Raw genomic sequence first — 9,051 nt, 5'->3', positions numbered from 1 at the left:
ATCTGTGATTCTAACACTTGGTGAGTTCAGGGCCAACCTGGGCTATCTCATGAGGCTGTCAATAAAAAAGCGTCCACCTGGATCATTTCACTAACTAGTTCAGCCCAATGCCACTGCCCTGCTTCCTGGCCGCTGGTGAGTTTCTCAAGAAGACATATTCCCCACCCAACACTAATGCTGCTGCCGCCGCAGCCGCCGCCACCAACCCCACAGAGGCTCAGCCACCTCACATGGAAATGAAAACATAATGTATGGAAATATTCTCTTAGAAAGCCCCCTTAAGGCTTCCCATGTATTAATGTATTAGTTTGCAAACATTAAGATCAAAGCCACAGCAACAAATACATCCTAAAAAAGTTTTTTCGTCAGATTTTTATTAACGATATACAAGTAGCGCAACATAAAAAATTAATAGGCCCAAGCCTTGAAATGTCAGAGCCAATGATCTGTGCCTGCACATCTCCCCGGCTTGGCCCCAGCTCTGGCTCTGCCTGTGTCTCCTCAGATGTGCCCCGCGTTCTGGCTGTAGGTCTTCCTGCCCTAGGCGACTCAACGTGATTTCTTTTTTTAAGGAGAAAGAAAGGTTAACAGATGGCTTAAGAGCCCCCTGATCTGCTGCGGTAAGTTAAAAAATAGCAAAGCATAGAACCCAAGGTGTCGAAACACGAGGCCCAAACTCATAGACGTGCAATTTCAAGCCTTTAGGCTCACCCCATAAACTGTTAAATATTCAGTTTTAAATAAAATCTACTGTAGGTTAAAAAAACAAATCAACCCCAGCGACTTACAGTATTACTAACTTTTCAATTTGAAAAGAAGTGTTAGGACCAAGTGTTAATTCCAGCACTTGGGGCAGGGGGGTGGAGGCAGGTCTGGAAGTTCAAGGCCAGCCTGATCTACATAGAGAGCTCCAGGACAGCCAGGGCTACATAGTAAGACCTTGTCCAAAAAAAAAAGTGTCAGGGCTCAGTGGTTAAAAGCACTCAATGCTTTTCCAGAAGAAGATCTAGCACCCATGTCAGGTGACTCACCCACCTGAAACTCCAGCTCCAGATCTGACTACCTCTTCTGACCTCCTCATATGGGGCACTCACACACACACACACACACACACACACACACACACACACACACACACACAGAAAGACAAATACACATATATATGTAGTCACATACACAGAAAGACAAACACACACACACATTTAATCACATACATAGAAATACAAATACACACACGCATATACACACACAGAATGACACATATGCACACAAACATACACACACACACATACATAATATCAGGTTTTCTGGCCCTTCTCTGCCTCAAAGAGACACACCGACACTATATTAATTAGGGAACTGTTGGCCTTTGACTAAGGTTTCTTATTCTTAATCATTAACCCATCTAACAAATCGAAGTATTTCCACGTGGTCTTATCTTACTAGAGAAAAGGTCTGGGCCTCTTACTCCGTTGGGGTCTACATCAAGTCTTCTCAGTGTCTCCACAGAGAAGAGAGAGCGATTTCCTGTTCCTCTCTGCTTATATACTGATTCTGCCCAGCTATGTCCTTCCTGCCTGGCCAATCAGTGTTTTATTAATTAACCAGTAAGTGAAATATATACACAGAAGGACTTCCCCCATCATATATTTTACACACACACACAGAATGACACATACACATACAAACACACACACACATATGCAGTGGTAGTTTGAATGTATTTGGCCTCCAGAAGCTCATAGGGTGTGGCACTATTAGGAAGTGTGGCTTTGTTGCTGTAGGTGTGGCCTTGTTGGAGGAAGTGTGTCACTGTGGAGGTGGGCTTTGAGGTCTCATATATGCTCAAGTCATGCCCAGTGTCTCAGACCACTTCCTGTTGCCTGTGAGTCGAGATGTAGGACTCTCAGCTCCTCCAACACCACCATACTCCCAGCTGCCATGTTCCCCGGTGTAAAGATAATGGACTAAACCTCAGAACTGTAAGCCACCACCTCAGTCGAATGCTTGCCTTTGCAAGCGTTGCTGAGGTCATGGTTCTCTTCACAGCAACAGGAACCCTAACTAAGACAGTCTGAACTCAGAACTCCCCGTGCGAGCCAGGCTGGACTCAGACTCCTGACCTTCCTGTTTTAGCTTCCAAAATTTTGGAATTGTAGGCATGGGCCAGCCCACCCTGGCTACTTTCCAGAAAAATCAGCGGACCTGATAAGGCAGGGGTCACAGTAATGCCCATGAAGAAATGAGCAAAGTGTATTGGCACTTCTTGAATCTGAAGCAGTCTCATAATGCCAAACTTCCAGGGCCCAAACCCATGGACAGTGAAGCCAGCCCTTAATCACTAACAGTTCCTTACATGTGTGTCCCAGAAATGGGGCAGCTCCAGGAGCCAGGACGGTCTGGGCACCCACTGCTCTGTTATGCTGACTCTCCACAGGTCTGGAGAATCACGTGAGAAAAAGAAAACACATATAAAAAATAAGAGTTACGGCCTGGAGAGATGGCTCAGTGGTTAAGAGCGTGTACTGTCCTTGGAAAAGTCCCAACAGCCCTTGACGCCCAGAGGCCATGGTAATGTCGGTGGTCCATGCTGCTGCCCTGGGGGGCCTTGAGGAAACCTGTGGGCGTATGCAGTCTGTGCCACCACCTAATGCCTTGGCGATGTCCTCAGGGTTTCCTGCTTGGAGTGCCATGCTGTTGTGAGTGACATGTATAGCCACCTGAGGCCATGCCAAGGGCTATGAGTAAGGTCCCGATACAGCCAAAGGCCATGCTGGTGTCCACAGCCTGTGTTACCACCAAAGCCCGTGTGGACGCCCCTGGTCTGGGCTAGCATCTGAAGCCATGTTAAAGTCCCTGTGTGCAGAAAAGCTGGCCCGGCACCCGACTGGCCCACACCAGAGTGACGGTGATGCAGGTGGTGGCACAGGTGAGGGAGAGCGGGCTCTGGTCGCTGGGCTTCTCTTCTCAGATGGTGACCTCTGTTACAGATGCAGGAGGAGGGAGACTGGTCCTCCCTCAGGGTGCTGGCCGCTAGGATCTGACCATGCTCCAGGGAATGAGTATATGGCCAACACAAAGTGGACTTTTTTCTCCTGGGTGGGGCAGGGCGGGGTGGGGCGGGGCCGGGGAGGTCACAGGGTGATGGGGATGGATATGGGAAGATGAGGAGGGTGAGCTTGATTGCAGTGCATGATGTGAGACTCCCAAATAATCGATTAAAAACTCGTTTAAAATAGTAATAGTAAAAATAAATCTCAGAAAACATGAGCTAGGTGGGGTGGCTGGTGTCTGTGCTTGGAAGGCGGAGGGAGGCGGCATACAAGTTTAAGGCCAGCCTGGGCTACAACAGAATAAAATAAAAAGGGTGTATGTATAGAGGCGAACGTTCAACTTCAAATTTCCAAAGAAAAAGCCTGCCTGCGTCTGTCTTTTTTAAAAAGACTTCTTTCTTTCTTTATCTGTGCACTTATTATGTATACGAGTGTTTTGCCTGTGTGAACCTGAGGGCCCCGCAGGCGTACCTGAGACCATGGAAGCCAGAAGAAGGTATCAGATCCCGGGAACTGGAGTTACAGACAGATGTGAGCCACCATGGGTTGCCTGGAACCAGGTCCCCTGCAAGAGCAGCGAGTGTTGTTAACCACTGAGCCAGCTCTCTGGCCCCTTTTCTAATTTACATTTATTAGCAGCTTATTTTAAACAGACAGAATGAAGAACGTTCTAGCCCAGACACACCCACACAGAAGCAAAGATGGATTCCGCCACTGGATGACCAATATGTGGGCACCGACACCAACCTGGATCTGTAATGAAAGGTCATTGGTCAGTTTTGTCCACGTGAAACAAGCTGGGGTCATCTGGGAAGACGGAACGTCAGGAGAGGAGTTACCTCCACCAGACTGGTCTACGGGCAAGCCTGTGAGACATTTTCTTATGAACGACTGACCTTAGAGCTCACTGGCCTCGATGCCACCCCTGGGCTGGTGGCCCTGAGTTCTATAAGGAAGCAGGCTGAGAAAGCCATGAGGAGCAAGCCAGTGAGCAGCTCCCCCTCCATGGCCTCTGCATCAGCTCCCGTCTCCAGGATCCTGCCTTGAGCTCCCGCCCTGACTTCCCGTCATGGTGGACTGGAAACCTGTGAGCTGAAATAACCCTTCCTCCCTGTTGCTTTTGGTCACCGTGTTTATCACAGTAATGGAAAAGGAAAAGCAGGACAGAGGGGAGGAGGTTTCACCTTCGCAAAGGGGTGAACTGCCTGAGGTCGGACTGGGGAGGAGGCTTTGTGATCATCCCCCAGGCCTGACTGCTCCTGACAGCAGTGACCACACCCAGATGCAGTGACCACACCCAGATGCAGTGTCGACACCCAGATGCAGTGATTGTCCCTGGTGGCAGTTACCACACCCAGATACTGTGACCACCCCCAGCTGCAATAACTACCCCCTAACTGCAGTGACCACACCCAGCTGCAGTGACCACACTCAGATGCAGTGACCACACCCAGATGCAGTGATTGCCCCTGGTGGCAGTGACCACACCCAGATGCAGTGACCACACTCAGATGCAGTGACCACCCCCCAGCTGCAATGACCACACCCAGATGCAGTGACCACACTCAGATGCAGTGACCACCCCCCAGCTGCAATGACCACACCCAGCTGCAGTGACCACACCCAGCTGCAGTGGCTGCCTCCATCTCTTACTCTCATCAGGCACGTGACTGTCCCACAGCACCTCATGACAGAGCTCCCTGGGTACCATAGGTGACCCTTCTTCGGATGATCTGTAGCAGAGTCTCCCACGTCCAAAATGAGTTGCCAAACCAGCAACTCATTTCCTGCCATCCTCTCCCCCACTGCTCCTCCCTAGTTCGGGTCTCTACTCCTGTGATGAAGCACCAGGACCAAAAGCCGCTTGGGGCGGAAAGGGTTCATTCGGCTCACACTTGCACACCAGTGCTCATCCCTCAGGCAGGGCGGGAGCCTGGAGGCGGGAGCTGATGCAGAGGCCATGGAGGGTGCTGCTCACTCGATTGCTCAGCCTGCTTCCTTATAGAACCAGGGCCACCAGCCCAGGGGTGGCTCCACCCTCCCCCATCTGTCATTAATTAAGAAAATGCACGCCGGGCGTTGGTGGCGCACGCCTTTAATCTCAGCGCTCGGGAGGCAGAGGCAGGCGGATCTCTGTGAGTTCGAGGCCAGCCTGGTCTACAGAGTGAGTTCCAGGACAGCCTCCAAAACAATGCAGAGAAACCCTGTCTCGAAAAAAAGAAAAAGAAAATGCACCTTAGGCTTGCCTGCAGCCCGATCTCATGGAGGCGTTTTGCCCGCTGAGGCTCCCTCCTCTCGGGTGGCCAAGCTGGTGTCCAGCTGACATAGACCGGCCAGCACAGGCCACCCACCAAGAGCAGCCTCGAAGACAACCACAGGGGGGCGCAGAAGACAGGATCCTGCAATCCCTAGCGAAGTGGTTACTTTCCTCCTTGGCCAAAGTTCCTAAGGCAATAACTGAAAGAAGGAATGGCTTCTCTTGGCGCACGGCCCCAGAAGGTGTCCCTTGATCGTTTGAGCTCGTGCGGTTACACGGAACGCTGAGATGGACGGAGGGGAGCCCGTGGCTGGTACTACGCACCGGGACAGACGCTTATGGCTAGGGAGGTAGCAGGCCCCGTGGGAGAACCTACTGCTGCTGTCTTCCTAAAAGAAACACACACACACACACACATATATTCCAACTGCCTTCTGAGCGTTTACCGCCACGCCACCCGCTGCTCTCGGCCTCAGATGGGAACGTTCCGCTTTGCAAGAGGTGACAGCTAATGCAGAGACTCACAGCGGGCCAAAGGGCCCAGACTAAGTAGTTGTTTGTTGAGCGCTCAGCCCTGAGTGGGGAAACATTTAAGGGCCGGAGGGCGGGGAGGAGTGCTGCGAATGTCATCTACGGGCTGTGACGGTGAACACACAGCTGCCGTGGATACCTGGGCCTTTACTGTGTCGAGCACTGGGGAGGAGCTCAGAAGGAAGGCCCCACCCATTCCCGAGTCGCCACTGGCAATCAATGGTTGCCCGGAGAAGTTCTCTTCTTCAGTGGTGCGGGCACTGGTAAGTTGCACTTGCGCTAGTAAACACCCATATCCGTGCCAGCAGCTCTAAGTAAACTGCTGGATCCAGCGTTGGTGGTGCGCTCGCCTTTAATCCCAGCACTCGGGAGTCATAGGCGGGCGGTTCTCTGTGAGTTCGAGGCCAGCCTGGTCTACCGAGCGAGTTCCAGGACAGCCTCCAAAACAATACAGAGAAACCCTGTCTCGAAAAAGAAAAAAAAAACCCACACACACACACACACACACACACACACACACACACACACACACAACTGGGAATCTTCATATATGACATTTCCAGAAAAGACGAATCCAGAGGGAAAGAGAGCAGACTGGGGGGAGGGGAGGCAGGGGTGTTGAGGAGGAGAGAATGGGGTGACGGGGTTTCCTTTGCAGGAAATAACAAACGCGTCGTGGAAATAGCTAGAGACAGTGGCAAGACAGCACTGTCAATAAATACACTTAAACGACACTGAATTGTCCATCTTAAGATGATTAACAGTCAAGTTTGTATCATGTGCATCACAACTCGATAAAACGACTGCTTCAGCCAGGCTCGAGGTCTACTGCACAGCGGGGTGACCGTCGTCAACGGGGATGAATGTGTGGTGCTGCAAAATAACCAGGAGTGCCGTTTCAAACGTCTTACCACATATCCAAGAGGCAATAACTATGCCCAGCGATGCCACTGTTAAACAGCTTGAGCTGATCATTCCACGTCGTACACAGACACACCAGAACACCCACATTATAACCCACAAATGCGCAGGGGCGGGATTTGTCAGCCAAAAATCATGTTAGCAACGCCTCTTTAAACCCGGGAATCGTCACGGTACACGTGGTGTTTGTTTAGTTTTCTTTGTTGGTTTTTCAGGCGGGGTCTTCTGGCTTTTAGCCCTTATTGACTTCAAACTGCCAACGATCCCCCTGCCTCGGCCTCTTGAGTGGTGCTGAGATTATAGGTGCGGACCATCAAACCTGCCTGTAGATGCTGTGGTCCTAGGTCTGGGTGGAAATGCTGCTTCATTCCTGTGATCACAGTGCTCGGGAAGCTGAGGCAGGAGGATTGCAACTTCAGGTTGGCTTGAGCAACCCGGCAAGATTATCTCCAAAACTAAAGGGAGATCCCTGGAGGTGGTACAGAGGGAAAGATTCCCCATCAGAGCCCCCTGCGGGATACTGCAGCAGCTGCCTTGCAAGGGGTGAGGGGGTGGCTGGGAAACCCAGGCCATCGTTGCGGCCCCGCCTCCTGATCCTTCATCCGCCCGTCCGTCAGCCCTCCTCTGCCTCCATGGCCAGGACAGATGGGTCCCAACACCCCTGCCTTGTCACATGGCAGAAGGGACACTGATCTAGGAGGGAAGGGGTGGCCTCCAGCATTCTGAGTCCCTAAGGACAGCACGGGAAGGGGCTCTGTGTGCCCTGGGCAGACACTCCAGCTGGTGGCTGGTGCCGTCCAAAAGTCCCCTCTGCCAGCCACTGTTGCTTCATCTGAAAGACAAATCATCCATAGTGTCAGTGTCCTTGGGACTCGGTGTCTACAGATCTGGGCAAAGATTTCAGAAACGGGGAGCGGTGGGCTTAGCAGGGAGACGCCCGGTTGCCCCCTTTGCTGAGGGCAGTGTGCCAGGGTACAGGGAATTGACCGGCATGAAGACCCTGGCCTCCTCCTGCTTTAAATTCGAGGATGATAAACTTTCTCGAAATGAATCGAGTTTTGCTAATTATGCTTCTCCTGTAAAGTCCCGGAGCCCAGGACACTTTTATGTTAGTCTTTGTGGCAGTGTGCCTGAAACGCCTCTGAATAACCTAGATACTGGGAAGATTTATTCATTGCTTATAAAAAAACGAGAGGTCTGGTAAAAGGTGTGGTTTTTTTATGGGGGGAGGAGGAGGGGCGGACATCATTCCTCAAAGTGCTAGGATTCGTCTGGATGAACCACAAAGCAAGACACACGCACACATACACACACACACACACACACATACATACACACACACATACATACACACACATACATACACACACACATACACACACACACATACACATACATACACACATACACACACATACATACACGCACACATACATACACACACATACACACACACATACACACACATACACACACATACACACATACATACACACACACATACACACACATACACACACATACACACACATACACACACACATACACACATACACACACACACACATACACACACATACACACACATACACACACATACACACACATACACACACACATACACACACACACACATACACACACATACACACACACATACATACACACATACACACATACACACACACATACACACACACATACATACACACATACACACACATACACACATACATACGCACACATACACACACATACACACACATACACACGCACACACACACATATACACACATACATACACACACATACACACACATACACACACATACACACACACATACACACACACATACACACACATACACACACATACATACACACACACATACACACACACGCACACACACACATACATACACACACACACGCACACACATACATACACACACACATACACACACACACACACACACACTAATGCCAGTGGGTACAGACACCGCTCTTCAGAAATAGGCAGCAAAGTTTGCAAAAAGCATTTTGGAAGAACCTTTAGATGGGGGGGGCGACGGCGGCAAAGATACTCAGAAGAGGAGGGGAAGGGAGGGGAAGAGAGGAGAAAGGGAAAAAGTTAGAAGCAAAACAGGGAGAGGTGGGGGAAGGGACAGAGGGAGGGACTGGACGGAGGGATGGGGGTACCTTGCTTCTCAGGCAGAAAAAAAAATGTAACCCCTAAAGCCATCCTACTGGCTCAAAGACCACAAACCGGGGGTTCCTTGGGGTCTTTTT

General features: G+C 50.6%; 1 long non-coding RNA gene across 1 annotated transcript; it reads right to left on the bottom strand.

The window, feature by feature from the left end:
* Positions 1–374: 374 nt before the first annotated feature.
* LOC121136002 lies at positions 375–3,558 on the bottom strand. Its single transcript, XR_005873116.1, has 3 exons — positions 3,525–3,558; positions 2,357–2,439; positions 375–561 (listed from the first exon to the last, which is right to left on the bottom strand). It is a non-coding gene; the product is annotated as an uncharacterized LOC121136002 (long non-coding RNA).
* Between the last annotated feature and the right edge of the window lie 5,493 nt (positions 3,559–9,051).

Source organism: Mesocricetus auratus, unplaced genomic scaffold, assembly GCF_017639785.1.
Source record: "Mesocricetus auratus isolate SY011 unplaced genomic scaffold, BCM_Maur_2.0 Super-Scaffold_100046, whole genome shotgun sequence".
Taxonomy (NCBI): domain Eukaryota; kingdom Metazoa; phylum Chordata; class Mammalia; order Rodentia; family Cricetidae; genus Mesocricetus; species Mesocricetus auratus.
The sequence above is the reverse complement of the archived record's forward strand: the minus strand, read 5'-3'. Positions and strand labels throughout refer to the sequence as shown.